This window comes from Nycticebus coucang, chromosome 8 (assembly GCF_027406575.1).
Source record: "Nycticebus coucang isolate mNycCou1 chromosome 8, mNycCou1.pri, whole genome shotgun sequence".
In the NCBI taxonomy this organism is placed as follows: domain Eukaryota; kingdom Metazoa; phylum Chordata; class Mammalia; order Primates; family Lorisidae; genus Nycticebus; species Nycticebus coucang.
Window position 1 is genome coordinate 43,563,719 of NC_069787.1, and position 16,657 is coordinate 43,580,375.

Sequence of the window (16,657 nt, forward strand, 5' to 3'; positions counted from 1 at the left end):
AGGAATGTTCATTCACTATGTGGTTTCGGTATTTTGAACTGATGATCAGCTTTGCTTGAGTAATAGGGAGTGTGTGTGTGTGTGTGTGTGTGTGCGCGCGCCCGTGCACATGCGCCCTGGGTTCCTGATGACAAGTCCTTTATTCTGTCAATGATCTGCCTTCCTGGAAGAAGAAGAGATTGGAAGATGCTAACAATGACTGCAGAGATTGCCCAGGCATTTCAGGTTGTAAATAGCTCATTAAAAGACTGGAAAAACCCCAAAAAGGTACTTGGATGAGTAAGGTATACATGAGTCAGAAGCATGAGAGATAAATACATCTGAAATCTAGGTAGGTTTAAAAGTTAAGAGGAAATGGTGCCTAGCAAAGTTATTTATGGTTTTGAAAAAATTCAGATCAAGAACAATAGAAAAATTGTTCCAGCTGTTCAGTGAAACTTGGGACAGAGCCAGATGCAGCCAGCCCAGCGCAGTCTGTGAAAGGGAGGGGGGACAGGAGGGAGAAGAGGAAGTGCAGAGGGCGGCGGGGCTGCTTCTGGTGTGTGTATTTAACTGCAAACCGTGCACACACACTGGAAGACGCCATGCTCCCCGAGCCTGGTAAATGATGAGTGCCAGGGCAACCTGAGCGTCTGAGCTGAAAATTACAGGGGGGGAGAGGTTTAAATTAGTTCCTGGGTTGAACACGCAGGGATCTTTCCTGCCATGGGAAGTCAGGGTTAGAAAGATTCCTGTAGGGTATGTTGGATTCTTCCTCTTTAATTGCACGTGGGTTTCTTTCTGCAGTTCTTTATATTTTGGCATTGTTTTGTGAATTGGGAATCTTGTCATGATAATTTATTTATAAGTTAACAGAGGCCGAAAAGCACAGATTTTTTTTATTACTGATGAGCCACAGTGATTAATTAGCTGCTGAGTGCCAGAGTTTGCCTGAGAAATGCTGCGGGTGAGTTTCTGGTGGCTGTTGGTTGTCTCCACGAGGTTGGGTTAAATCAGCCCCCCACTGTCCTGTAGAACATGCCCAGAAATAACCTGGTTTTTATTTGTGAGCCACCCAGAGAAGTTTACCCTAAAACAACAGAACACCACTCCCAAAGAGTACAAGAGCTCCCATCATCTCTTCAACACTGAGATTGCTCATAAATGGCAAATCAACTGTACATTAATTTGGCACATTTTCCGAGCACTCACTATGTGCTGTCCTTGTGCTAAATGCTAGCAAAGAAAGACTCCAGGCTTCAAAGCACTCACAGTCTAGTGGGGGCCAACAGACTACGAACAATCCACTGTGGCATAATTTCTCAAGTGTTATGACAGAATCCTGTCACAGTGCAGAAGGAACCCAGGAGAACTAGTGAGCGGTTTTTAGATTGGGTGCTGTGTATGTGGGCACGTGTGTGAGCACGTATGTATCTGTGAGTGTGCGTGTGTGATCAGAGAAGGCTCCACAGAGAGATACTTGTCCTTTGTATTGAAGAAGAGTAGAATTTCAGAAGGCAAAGGCAGGGGCAATTCCAGATCAAGGGTCTGTGTGAGTAAAATACATTGTGATGAAGACAAAAAGTAGTTTTGTGGAGGAAGCAAGGTTAATTAGAGAGAGAAAAAAAAAAAACAGTTTCTCTTCTCCTTTCACTTCTCTCCTTTCTTCCCTTCTTTCACAATTTTTTCCTTCTGTTTCTGAACAATTCCATCCTCATCATTGTGTTGGGCGGAGAAGGGTAGACGTCCGTTCCAGGGGAGACCATGACGATCCTGAGAAGAGGGCCAATGCCCAGCATGCTGGGGAGACACCCATGTGTGGGGGGAGGTCGGAGACCAGGCATGGGGTGATGGCCTCCACTGGGGACAGCCAGAATGAGGAAGGCACTCCCCCAGAGGGGCAGCCTGGAGTGGAGTGTCAGATCCCAAGGGACCTATGGAGAATGTCCATTCAATGGCAGAACAATCATAGTAAAAGACACAACAGTTGGTTTAAAAATCAAATGAATAAACTCAAGGTTATACATATTAGTCAAGTTCATTTATTCTTTCCACAAAAGTGCATGGCGCACTTACTGGGTTCCAGATCCTGGGAAGGGGGATGCAGAGGTGAGTGAGGTGGACACAGTGTCCATCCTCATGGGGCTTAGAGTCTGCTGAGGGGACACTGCACTCAAGACTAAGGAAGAAAGCATCTAATGTGCTTTGCAAAAATGGGCCATGTATAAAACCTGGGAGAATGACAGCTAGAGTCTTACTGCAAGTGTGAGCAGAGCAGAGCAGCCCATTTCCCCAAAGGGATCATAACGGGTCAAGTTTAGAAACACTTGTCCAGATTTACCAGCATTTAACCCAACCTTTGCTCCTCAATGGTTCCTCCATCTCGCCATCTCAGACTCATTTCTTTTTCCTGCTCAAAGGACATGCTTTTGTTGTTCCGTCAGCACATATCTTGATTTTGCTGGCACTCAATGTAATAGTCGAGCTGGGATAGAACTGTGGCTGGAGAATTGTTTTCCATCATCATTTTTAGAGTATTTCTTTGTCTGTGGGAGTCCATGGTTGTTCTTAAGAAGCCTACTTCCAAAGGAACAGCCATCGCACTGATAGTCCTCTTTGTTTTATCTCTAATGGTTTTTAAGATACCCTATTTGTATTTGATGTACTCTGTTTCATCATATTGTAGAAGATGTAAATTTGTTTTTCCTTATTCTATTTGTGATATGAACTTCTTTTTCAATCTAAGAACTTATGACTATTTATTTATTTATTTATTTATTTTAGAGACAGGGTCTCACTCTGTTGCTCAGGCTGGGGTGAAGTATCATTATCATCACAACTCACTGCAACCTCGAACTCTTGGGCTCAAATGATCTTCCAGCCTTAACCTCCCAAGTAGCTAAGAATATAGGTGTGTGCCATCATGCCACACTAATTTAAAATGTTTTCTTTTTAGATACAGAATCTCACTATGTTGTCCAGGCTGGTCCTCAGCTTTCCAAAGCATTGGGATTATAGGCATTAGCACCTGGTCTAATTCTTTATCTCTTTGAATACGATTCTTCCCTATTCTCTCTACATTCTCCTTCTGGAAGATATGTCCATTCTACTCACTCTTTCGTTCATATCTCTTAATTTTTCTTTCACATCATTTTTTTAAGACAGGGTCTTCCTGTGTCACCTGGGCTAGAGTGCATTGCCATCACCATAGCTCACTGCAGCTGCAAACTCCTGGGCTCAAGAATCCTCTTGCCTCAGCCTCCCAAGTAGCTGGAACTACAGGTGCACATCACCACACCCAGCTAATTTTTTACTTTTCATTTTGCAGAGGCTGTTCTCAAATTCCTGGCCTCAAGCGATCCTCTTGCCTATGCCTCCCAAAGAGCTAGGATTACAGGCATGAGAACCATGCCCAGCCTTCTTTCATAATTTTTTATCTCTTCATCTCTCTGTGCAATTTCTGGATAATTACCTCAGTTTTTTCTTTCCATAATTTTTTCTCTTTTCATTATTTTTTTTCCTTTCCCTATATGAACTTGTCCATTGAGTTTTTAAAAATATTTTTTTATTGAGAAGTAATTTTCATGTCATAAAATTCACCATTTTAAAGTGCACAATTCAGTGGCTTCATTATAAGTTGCACAACTATTTTTTGGTGTCTCTATGGCACCCTGTTAACTTTTTTGGTGCCCCTGTGGCACCCCATCACTGCACGAAAGAAATAGCAGGGACATGAATTAGAAGGACATGCTTGCAAGAGGTGGACTTCCCATAGGTGCAGGGAAGCCCAGAGTAACCTCTGTCATGACCTTTTATTGAAGCAGTATACAACAGGTGTGGGGGGCCCACTAGTAGGATCACATGCTTAATGGTCGCTAGGAGCTCTTTCCCTGTGGGCTTGACTCCTACACTGTTGCACCACAAATGTTCAAAGTATAACCCTGCTTGCTAACAAGCGATCCATCTTATCTCATTAAGGCATGCAGTTGCTTGAGGGCTTGTATCCAGGCTGCAAAACATCTCCAAGCCTGGTCCGAGATTGTCCCACTCCCAGCGCCTCCCTCAAGAACCAGTGACCACTCTTACAATCCCGGTGCTCAGTCTCCCACAACTATTACCACTATCTAATTCTGGAACATTTTTATTACATCCCACAAAGAAACCCTGTACCTAGTTATGCTGTACTTGCCCCTCCGTTGTCTTCCAGCAACCATTAGTCTACTTCCTGTGCCTACAAATTTGACTATTCTTGTCATTTCGTATATGTGGATTCATACAACATATGGCCTTTTGTGTCTGGCTACTTATGTTTAGCATGGTATTTTCAAGGCTTATCCACACTGTAACGTGTATTAGTACTTTCTTCTGTTTCACGGATGATTTCATTTTGTGGTTAGACCACATTTTTCTTATCGGCCTGTCAGTTGATGGACATTTGGGTTGCTTTCACTCTTTGGCTATTATGAATAGTGATTGCTGGGTCCTATGTAACTCTATGCTTAACTTTGTGAGGAATTATCACACACAGGCTGCACCATTTTACAATCCCACCAGCAGAGTGAGGGGGACTCTCTGCCAACACTTGATATGGTCCGTTTTCTTTCTTTCTTTTTAAATTATCATCATCCTAGTGGGTGTGAAGTAGTAGCTCATGGTGGTTTTTATTTGCATTTCCCAAATGACTAATGATGGTAAGCATCTTTTATGTGTTTTTTTTTTAATTGGCTATTGTGTATCTTTTTTTGGAGAAATATCTATTCAAATTCTTTGCCCACTTTAAAGGAAGATACTTGTCTTTGATTCTTGAGTTGTAAAAATTCTTTATATATTCTGGATGAAATTCCCCTATTTTATATGTAATTTGAAAAAGTAGTCTCTCATTCTGCATTGTCTTTTTAAATTTTTGATGGTGTTCTTTGAAGCAGAGAAGTTTTTAGTTTTGATGATGTCAAATTGATCTGTTTTTCTTTGGTTGCTTGTGTTTTAGATGTCATAGCTAAGAAGTAATTGCTTATTCAAGGGGGTAAAGATTTACACCCATGTTTTCTTCTTAGAGTTTATAGTTTTAGCTCTTAGATTTATTTGGGGTTAATTTTGTATATGATATGAGATGAATCCAAATTCCTTTTTTTCCATGTGGATGTCTAGTTGTCCCAACATCATTTGTTGAAAAAGCGATTCTTTCCCCCACTGAATTGTCTTAGCACCTTTGTGTAAAATCAATTGACTATAAAAGTGTAAGAATTTATGTCTGGACTCTTAATTCTGTTCCATTGAGCTGTGTCTATCTTCCTGCCCATACAAACCACTCTGTCTTGATTATTGTAGCTTTTTTGTAAGTTTTGAAGTGAGCAAGTAGGAGACTTCAAACTAGCAAAACTTGTGGGATTGTCGGTTTTCTCCTGACTGGTGAAGCCAAGCACAGGCACAAAGACCCCTCCTGACACAGCCCTCCCATTAAAGACTTCCTTCCTGGCATATAATAAAAACAACAGACCCTGAGTTTGGCCCACCCTCTTAATATCATCTCATTATGAGGCAGGTATTATTTGTGTTATTTCCATTTTACAGAAGAGGAAATGGAATATCCCAGATTCATTACAATTCTAGCTTCCCTATGCACTGTTATGGGGGCTTCCCAGTGTGCTCTTGCCTTCCCCCCACCCCTGGTTCTTTGCCCTTGGTTTTTGGCTGGGTTTGGCAGATGAGCCCCTTTAGGAGATGAGAGAGTGGAAGGTCAGGGCTTTTATTGCCTGGCCCTCTCTCAGTGAGGGTGCCTCCAGCTGGCCTTGACCTTCCAGAAAGTCATGACTCCTCTCAAAGCAGCTTGTTCTACCCAACTCACTCTCCCTTTGGGTTCTGGTGACCTTGCCTGTCCTGGGTCCCACCACAGCTCCTGGGAATTGTGGCTTCCCTCAAGTGGGCTGATGGGTCTTAGAGCTCTAACTACACGAACCCCTATTGGCCGTCATTATTCAGCAGGCTCGGGAAGATGCACTCTTGAGGAAGGCCCCAGGGAAGATCCACCTGAAGTGCCAATTTCTGGAAGCACTTACTCCGAGGTCCTTTGCCAAGCCATTTAATATTAACGGCAGTAGTAGGTAGAGCAACTCCTAGGAACAAAGCTTGGGAAAACATAATGGAACTTTTGGAGGCAAAGTGCAAGCCCATGGAGCTTTCCATTAGACTCTGCCTTGAAAGGCCAATTGGACTCTGCCAAATTTGGAAAACCCTTTAGAGTCTTTCAAAGCCCACCAAGAAAGAGGGAGTGTCATAAGTTAAATGTCAAGAAGCCAGAAATGTAGCTTCTAGCAGATGAACCCATTAGCAATAATACTGAGACTTGCAGGTTTTGAGAATCTTGCCGGTGGTTTTGAAATTATCTGGGCAGGATCCAAGTGTCTGTTTGGAGAACTGCTTTGTGGAGAAGGGGAGGCAACACCTGTGCAGAGCCTGAAAATTATCGCCACCACTTCATCCTCCTTCTGCTGCGTATTCCAGTGTGCCTCCTATATCAAAGCAGCATGTACACGCCACCTGAGAGAGGTTTAAAAATTAACTCTTTTGCTGTATTTAGGAAAAATGGTCAGACCTACTGACAAGTTGTAAGAATATTTCACTGACTCCAATGTGCTTTTCACATGGAGCCCCCCTTGTTCACATTTTGCCATGTTGGGCTTTCTTCTCTTTCAGGACAGAAGGTTGAGCCATAGGAAATATATGCATTATTATTATTATTATTTCTATTGTTATTCTCACATTTATAGATTTTTTATTTATACCTTTCTGTCATATATTTTTATTTTTAATATTTATCATTATTATTCACACTTATTCCTATTTTTATTCTTTTGCTGAATATTTGAAAGTAAATTGCAGAAACCCAGACCTCAAGTCCCTAAATATTTTATACATGTATGTAGCGCTTAAGAAAAAGCATATTTTCTTACATAATCACAATTCAAGTATAAAATTTGAGAAATGTAACATTTCTACAATACTATTATTTCACTATTATTTCATACCATATTCAGATTTCGTTAATCATGCCAGTATCTTCCTCTATGCCAGAGTTTATTCCTCCCAATCCAGGATCCAACTCAGCATCACACCCAGCACGCAGAGGTCAAGCTCAAGGTACAAGGGTCATGTGGTATTTAGAGTGGAGCAAGTCTTGGCTTATTGGTTCTGGATAGCAAGGGCATGGTACTTCTCTCCAGAGAAAAAAGCTTCCAATGTGCCTGAGATGAAATGTACTCTATGCTTGAAAACTTAGAAAAGTCCAAGGGTCCTTGTAGGATAATATTTAGAAATAAACAAATCCTACATCAAGCACACAAAGTGAATTCAGTGTGAGTTTAAAATGACTTGCTTTTCTTCCAGAGGCTTAGGGGACCTGGAGCCCCCTGGGCTACACGCAGAGTTGGCTTCCTTGGAGTTATAAATTCCTTAAGCCATCTCTCTAAAGCTGTACACCCCATGAAGCCTGAGATCAAAGGGCATGCCGCCCTTCCTCAGAGATACGGGCCAAAGGGTTGACTTATGTTCACAACATATTGTCAGAGGTCTATTACTTCATACTGAGTAAACTGAGTGAATGCTTGAAGATATTCTCTGTTCCCCTGTGGCTACTTTCTTCTTTATGATTTTGTTTACACACCTGCCCAGAGATTAGTCAGTGTTTAAAAGAAGATGTTTACTGCAAAAGTCATTATGTTGATGTAGTAACAGGATATTTCCTTTTTAGTTGATTTCAGATAGGTAAATTGAGGTAATGGTGAAACTAACAGATAATAGAATAAGTGTTTACGTGACTAGAAAGGTATAAAATCAACCCCCTAAAATAAAGATCTTTGCTACACATCATCTCATCTCGTGTAGTCTGTTTCTTGACTTAATAATTATAGGAGCGAGTTTTCACCCACGGCAAAGCTGCTGTTCATTCGCGTCTCTGTTCACACAACAGTTCTGGACAGCTCTGGAGAAGCCTTACAGGGGGCAACCCAAAAACACTGCAAAGAAATATTTTTGTTCTGGTTTCATACTCAGGAGCATAATATGCATTTCCCCTTCCCATGGGTGGGGTGAGTTCTCTGGGGAGTTGCAGGGGCTCTTCCCAGGATTACACATTCTCCTCTGGGAAATCCTTATGCATCTGTATGGCTTTGAAATCGGAGAGGTGTATGGACTAACCCTGCTCTACCTGGCTAAGCAACCTTGTGTTATTAGCCGCTAGCTATGGAATGGAGACAAAGTCTACATTGCTAGTTTGCAAGGATTTAAGACAGTGTCCATAAAATCCTGAAATACACAGATGTCAGCAAAAATGAAAAATACAATTTCTTTTTTTCTTAAAAAAAGTTTTTATTTCTTTTTTCTTAATAAATAAAGTGGAAATGTCAGCTCACCTGACCATAGGTGTATGTGCATATATAGTCATGTACAGATAAATATGTATATATTTATAGAAATTATATTTATAGAAACATGATAGGTGTATATCTACCTATCAATTGATTGAATGATCTATCATCTACCTGTTGATATGATTTCCTGACCCTTTCTGTGTATTATAGAAAGAAGAGGCAATAGCAGATACTGCTCTTTAGATAATCTAACATCGATCTCAATTCTCTGCTCCTATGAGAGTCTGTGGTATAGTGGCAATAAAATCTGAATGATTTAAAGCTTTAGAAGGACTTTTAGCTACAAAGGACTACGTGGTATAGTTCTGGTAAATAGGATATAAGCAGGAATCTTTTGGAGGTCTTGGGAAGAAAATATATTTCTCTGCTGAGAAGACAAATGCTGCTTGCACTACTCCTTTCTTCTTTTGCCTTTCCTTGGATGTAGGTGTGATTCTGGGAGCTGTGGCAGCCATTTGGTGCCCATAATGGAAATATTTTCTTTTCTTTTTTTTTTGGTGGAGACAGAGTCTAACTTTACTGCCCTCAGTAGAGTGCCGTGGCATCACACGGCTCACAGCAACCTCCAGCTCTTGGGCTTACGTGATTCTCTTGCCTCAGCCTCCTGAGCAGCTGGGACTACAGGTGCCCGCCACAAAGTCCAGCTATTTTTTTGTTGCAGTTTGGCCGGGGCTGGGTTTGAACCTGCCACCCTTGGTATATGGGGCTGGCACTCTACTCACTGAGCCACAGGTGCTGCCCGGGAAATCTTTTCTAAACAGAGCTATGGATGGCAAAACAGAAAGATAGAACAAAGTCCCACAATGGCCTTGTCAAGTAGCTGCACTGATTACAATCACCTATCTCAGGTCTTCTTGTTATATAAGAAAATATGGATTGTATCTAGGGCAAACTAAACAATATATGTAGGTATTTGGCCTTTGTCCTAGTTCCTGGCACATAGCTCCTAAAACCCTTGGACTTTCAAGAGGAAGTCTTTTATATGCTAATGAGATTACTAGTGTCTGGGGCCCCCTAGGTAATAACTTCAGCATAGAAGCTGGTAATCAGAAAGACCAAGACATAATTAGAAGGTGGGGACTTTCAGCTTCCTCCACCCTCCACCTGCCACCTCTATGGAGGGAAGAGGGGTTGGAGATTGAGCTAATCACTGATGGCCAATGATTTACTCTCTCATGCCTCTGTAATGAACCCTCCACTAGACAAAAAAACAAAAACAAAACAAAACAAAAAAAAAACACCAGTAAAACACAAACTCTAAACAATGGAATTTTGGGAGTTTCTGCGTTGGCGAACAAGTGGAGGTGCACACTCAGAGAGGGCATGGAAGCTCTGCACCCTTCCTCTATACCTTGCCCTATGTGTCTGATCTATTTGGCTGTCCCTGAGTTTGTAAAAAAAGCTTTACAATAAATGGGAATCGCAAATAAAATGTTTCTCTGAGTTTTGTGAGTACCAGCAAATTAACAAACCTGAGGTGGTTGTATGGTCATCCCCAATTTGTAGGTGAGTTGGAAAGAAGTGTGAGTAAACTGGGGACCCTGTACTTGTGACTGGCATCTGAAATAAGGGTAGTCTTAGCCCTTAAACCTGTGGATTCTGACGTTAACTCTGGGTAGTTAGAGCCAGAACTGAATCGAATTATATAGGACACCCAGCTGGTGCCCAGAGAGTTGGAGAATTGGTTGGTGTGGAGAATGGCCCACACATTTGATTTCAGAAGTGTTGTGAATAAAAATAGCTCATTATCTAATAAACCCCCTGTAAATTGGGTTTTCTATATAGTGTGAAAGCATTCCTAACAGATAGAAGCATCGCTTTGGGAGACATTTCCAAGGGAGATGAAGTCTGAAATCACTGAAGTTTGTTAGTTCCATTTATATCTGGAGGTGGAAAAAAGATAACTAGTTTAGTTTAAGAGATGTTAAAATTGTCACCACTTTTTTGAGTACTTGCCATGTACCTTACCACATGCTGTCTTATTTAATCCTCAGTTCAGCCCTCTGAGCTCAGGTAAGGATGGGGACTTTGCCTGAGGAAAGGGTCTCTAGACTAGAGCAGTCACATTCTGCTCCCTCCAGCACTCTGCTCGGGAGGGCTAAGGACAGAGAAAGCGCAAGGCCAGCAGAGGTTGGGTGTTGGCCTGAAGCTTTGTTGTCGATGTAGCAGAGGAGGACAGTCAGGAAAACCCATGGTCACAGAACCCGTGGGAACTGTGAGTGGCCATGTGGTCAGTGGTGGCCCTAGAGAGAAGCCACAGGTGGTTGATGACACAGGGTTGGGCCGTCTGGGATGGGCACCAAGGAGGGCTCTGTTTACCCACCGGGGGCTTCCCTTTCCCACTTTGACCAAGCTCCGGGATAGCTGCTCTTCAGGTCTGCTTCGTTTTCACATTTGATGATTCCCCTTGGATGTAGGAAGGGCAGACCTCTGCCTCTTCTGGATGTCTGGCAATGAGGAAAGAATGAGAAGCTCACTCTACAGAGATCCAGAAAAGTCCAGGGCCTTCAAACACCAAAACTGCAGAAATTGTAGGGGAAACAGAGAGTAAAGCAACAGTTTTATCTATATACACAGATGAACCCTAGATCTTATACAGCACCCTCAGGAGATGAGAGATTTTTTTTTTTTGGTCTGGAGAAAGTGAGTCCCTTCAGCCATTTCATACTCAGGGGCAGGGGCACAGTAGAGGTGGAGAGTGGTGTGGAGCTCCTAGCAGACAGGTGAAATGAAAATCTTCAAGTCTGCAATGGAGCAGGGCCCTCCGTTCTTTCCTTATGCCTCTACTCCAGACAAGAAACTAGGAATTTGAAAGGTTCTTCTGTCAGAGAAAGGTCCCCTGCTCTTGGCCTGGAGGGCAAGGCTAGGGTTTCATGCAGCCTGATCCCCTCAGCTGCTGCTGCCCGGTTCATAAGTCCTGCCAGGCTCAAAGTGGAGAGTGACACCCCCACCCCACTATTGCACAAATATATAGCTCACTAAATTAATCTCCTCAGAGAGAGAAGAATATTACAGCCCCGAATACAAGAATGTCATGGGAAAGGAGGAACAGAGAATACAAAAGCAGACATGAAAATTAGAAATGTAACTGAAATTTAAAAAAACTAAATAACAGGGGCGGCGCCTGTGGCTCAAAGGAGCAGGGCACTGGCCTCATATGCTGGAGGTGGCGGGTTCAAACCCAGCCCTGGCCAAAAACAAACAAACAAAAAAAACCCTAAATAGCAGAATGGCCAGGCATGGTAGATCATTCCTGTCATCCCAGCACTTTGGGAGGCTGAGGTGGGAGGTTACTCAAGGCTAGGAGTTAGAGACTAACCTGGGCAACATAGTGAGACACTGTCTCTACAAAAAAAATGAAAAAAATTAGGCATAATAGTGTGTACCTGTGGCTCTAGTCTCTTGGGAGGCAGCTCAAGAGGATTGCTTGAGCTCAGGAGTTTGAGGCTTCAGTGAGCTATGAGTGAGCTGCTCCAGGCTGAGTGATGGAGAAACAGCCTAACTCAAAAAGAAAAAAAAGAAAAAGAAAAAAATTTGATAGAATTAGAAGACAAAATAAATGAACTCTCCCAGAGAATAAAACAAAAATTCAGAAAAATGAATGATAGGATAGAAAAGGTAAGAAACTTCGATCATCAATTAAAAATTCTAGAAATGGGGCAGCACCTGTGGCTCAGCGGGTAGGGCACCGGCCCCATATACCGAGTGTGTCGGGTTCGAACCCGGCCCCGGCCAAATTGCAAACAAAATATATCCAGGCATTGTGGTGGGTGCCTATAGTCCCAGCTACTTGACAGACTGAGGCAAGAGAATCACCTAAGCCAAGAGCTGGATGTTACTGTGAGCTGTGATGCCACGACACTCTACCAAGGGTGACATAGGGAGACTCTGTCTCAAAAAAAAATTCAAGAAAGGGAAATGAAAGAAAAGAGAAAGAAGAGAATTATTAAAGAAACATTACGAGAAGAACTTCTAGAACTTCCAATAATCATCCAGCTCAGGAAAGGGATGAAAGGATCCATACCAAGGCACATAAGGAATTAAAGATCCTGAAGGCTTCCAGGGAAGGACAAATGGTCACACTTGAAGGACAAGATGCTTAATGGCATACATTCTTAAGAGCATAATGAAGGCCAGATAACAATGGAGCAATGAACTTCAATGTACGTGGAGAAGTAATTTTGAATCAAGGGATCTGTATTCCCAAGCCATTGATCAAATTTGAAAGCAAGTATTTCAGATGGATACAAACTCCATTTGTTTCTCAAGCAACTGGTATCAGGAAGCTACTGGAGGATGTGCTTAAGCAAGAGAAGAGAGAAACAGAAACAAAGAAAAGAGGAAGATACTAAATCCAACAACCCAGAAAGGTCATGAGGGGAAACCTGGATTGCAATCCACACCCAGTCCAGAAAAAAGGAGGATGTAGAGCTATACGGGAGATCTCTCATCAACAGAGATCAACAGAACCGACAGAACATCTGACACCCTTGGTCCCTTAGCAGTGATCAGTATTTACGTAGTCATTAATAATGTAGACATTGGCTGCTTGTTTAATTCCTGAAATGGCAAGGGGGCTGGTGACCTGTAAGAGTTCTAAAGCCTCATCTAGCCTAACAGGAAGTCAATAGATCATTTCTGACACTGATACATTTCTGAAACTGTTACTCAGAGGCCCTTTGCCAAGCCACTGGAAGGTATGGAAGAAAAACAAATTAAAGTACATAGAAAATGAGGTAAACAGAAACGATTGGGGGTTTGGGGCAATGATTAATTCCAAGAAAAACAAAAAACTTGTAAAAGAAATGAAAAGATGAAAGTGCCGCCCTGCCTTAGCAGTGATCAGTATTTACGTAGTCATTAATAATGTAGCCATTGGCTGCTTGTTTAATTCCTGAAATGGCAAGGGGGCTGGTGACCTGTAAGAGTTCTAAAGCCTCATCTAGCCTAACAGGAAGTCAATAGATCATTTCTGACACTGATACAGCAAGAAATTGTAAACTATGTTATTTAGAAATAGCAGGATGAGTATTCAGGACAAACATCTGAACTACGTGGTTGTCTCTGGGAAGTGGACTTGGGGGTGGGGGATGGGGAGGACAGGAACCATTGCTTTTTATTGCCAGACTTCAAGTATTATTTCACTTAAAAATAAAACTATTTGAAAATCAATTACAAAACCATAAGGAGGCTCCTTTTGAAATGTGTGCTGTGAAACCAAGAATTGAAATTTCCACCCCATTTACCTGCAGGAAAAGTGATAGTGACATTCATATTCCCAGAGGATTTTACCAACCCAGGGTTCAGTAAGTTTCCACATCCCTTCCCCAATGCACATACCCTGCATTTATGAAAAACCTGGGCGCTTTACAGGAAAAAAAAAAAAAAAAGGAGAAAACAAGCGTATATAACTCTAAATAGCATAGCTGGAAAAATCACAGCTCAAAGCACATATTTATTTGTATCACAGACAGATCTTCAGATTTGGTTGGGGAAACTTAAAATCATTCATGTCTACATTAGTGTGAAATGTGTTATTCACAGTGTGCACATGTTTCAGAAATAAGTGGGAGACCAGAAGGAGGGAGCCAGAAAGCCAGGAAGTGTGACTCAGACATTTGCTTTTAACGTTAATTAGCCAGCCCTGCCAACTTACTTCTCGGAAGGAGAAGCTCGTCTCCTAGCCTCTTTCTTCTAAAGAGATTTCAAGTTAGTCTTGCCCAAGAAGTGAGCCACTTTGTTGCCACTGTAAGTCTGATGAGACCTCTCACTTGGTACTAGTTAACATCTGAGTTGCACATCAGTGAGCAAAAATATATTGATCACTGACATCTTTCTTTATCCTCACGCCCTTTGATAGGACTCCCTAATGCTAGTGGATTTCTCAAAGCTAGTCCTGTCTCAGAAGGTTGCTAAAAGAAATGATGGTGTGTATATTGGCTCAGAAGCAGAATTGCAAGGTGCTTTCCAGTTGGTAGACTTGTAGAGAGGATACACAGAAGTGCAGACCAAATGTGATTCGATACTCATGTATTGGGTGCTGACTATATGCTATTCTGCCGGGTTATAGAAATGACGGGAGACTTGGAACTGACCCCCAGTTACCCCAACATTGGATCATAAGTCCTGTCCCGGGCTCCTCTCTTCTGCCTCACTATACTGGGGGAGCCCTACACTGTCTTGTGGGCAGGTGGGAAAAAGAAAAGAAAGGACTGTGCTCTCCAGCTTGAGGTTTCTTCCGATGGTCTGAGAGGGGTGGACCAGAGTGTACCTGAGCTCAGAGGCCTGTGTGTGTGTGTTGGAAGCATGAGGAGTTACCCTTTTTAAAATATTGCTTTGTTAGTCTTCTGTATCCTGGATACAAGATGACCTTTGATGGTGTTTTAAACACATCTTTAGGAATAATTTCAGTCTGAGATCTCCTATCATATAGACGCAGAGGATTTGTTCAGCTAACTTTCCTCCTTAGGGAGAACAGGGCTTCAGAGTGTCCATGTGAGTGTTCTCCCCTTTCCCATTCTACCTATTCAAACCCTCTCAACTTCCGTGTTTTTCTCTAGAAGCCCCGCCTTGCTCCCTTCCATAGAACATGCCACACACACCAGCCCAACATAAAGCCCCCGTGGCAGCTGCCAGCTATCCCTTTGGCATATTTTAGTTGGATATCAATGGTGTTTCTTCTGTGCAGGCCTTTTCTGGGTTGCGGGGAGGATGGGTAGAGTCTCACTATGGATGGCTGTGACCTGCACATAGCTGCTCAAATCCCTTATGGCCCTCAGGCCCTTATGCACCCAGAAGTCACCATAGCATGATTTTGTTCCATCACAAAAGTAAAGGGCATTCAAAACATGGGGGAAGTGGAAGATTCTTCAACTTTTTGGAAAGGCATTGGAGGTACAGTATCAGTTTCAGAATGTTGAAATATAAAAACTGGGAATTTGGTCATCTCAGCTGTTATTAGTAAATCACTCCTGGCCCAATTGAGAAAAGATAAATAATCTAGGTATTTCAAACAGGGAGAATTTAATACAGACAGTTGATGACAAAGACACTGGAAGGGCTAGAAGAGCAATGGGGAGAAGGAGTGCTACCCAGAGATCAGTATGGGCTGGAACCCATGAGCGTGCAGAAAACTGTTCCTAGACCAGGGCTAGAACTGCCTTGGCTCCACTGCCCAATGTGGAATCGCCATATTCTACTGCTAGGACAGCTCCCCAGCTACTGTCACAGAATGGAAGCCAGAAGCAGATGGCTTCTATCTTTCTCCTCCTATTGATCTTCAGCCAATATCTCCACTGGCCCAGCTTAACAGAGAGCCTGCCAGCAGGGATTCTGGGAATATAGTTTACAGTCTTCCAGCCCTGAACCTGCAGTGCAGCAAATATATATAGAAGGGTGGAGATGGAAGACAACAGGAAATAACCTGCAGATGAAAGCCCCCTCCTAAATTTTGATCTGTGCTGGTCAGCACGGATTTTCTGTTCAGAAACCTTCTGCTAAGGATTGGTACCTGCACTGGAAATGCTGCCACTAACCATGGTGTGACAGCATCGTTCTTCGGGGCAGCTGAAATCTTGGGCCCTAAGGCCTGAAGGGACTCAGCTTTCTGGCTTGAAGGCATACATGAGTTTTCTGTATGCATTAGTTAATTTTGGCTGCTGTAACAGAATACCAGAACTTTGTGGCTTATCAACAAGAACTTCTTTCTCAGTACTCTGCAGACTGGAAGTCTAAGGTCAAAAAGCTAGCACGGATGGTTCTGGTGAGGGTCCTTTCCAAGTTGTAGGCTGTGACTTCTATCTTGTATCTTTACATGGTGGAAAGAGGCAAGAGATCTCTGCTGGGTTTTTTTTATAAGTACACTAATCCCATTCATGAGGGCTTCATCCTTCCCACTCCCAATATCATTGCCTTTAGGGTTAGGATTCCAACATATGAAGTTTAGGAAGACACGAACACCCAGTTCATAACACTACATGTTGTGAAAGGTGGTTCTGAAGTCAATTTCCTACAGTTCCATAAAGAAGACAAATATGAAAACTTATACTTTCCCTTTAAATAATTCTTAAGAAAACAGCATAAAAATGTGATTTTATATTCAAAATTAGCTCTTTGTATGCGAAAAAGAAAATGTTTGGTAAGATAAGACAGGAGGCTTTGTTACCCCAAATCAGCACCCAGCCTCAAGGGGGTGGGGGGAATGCATTTAAAAAATACCTCTCTTTTCTGAAATTCAGATGAATTATAGAAAA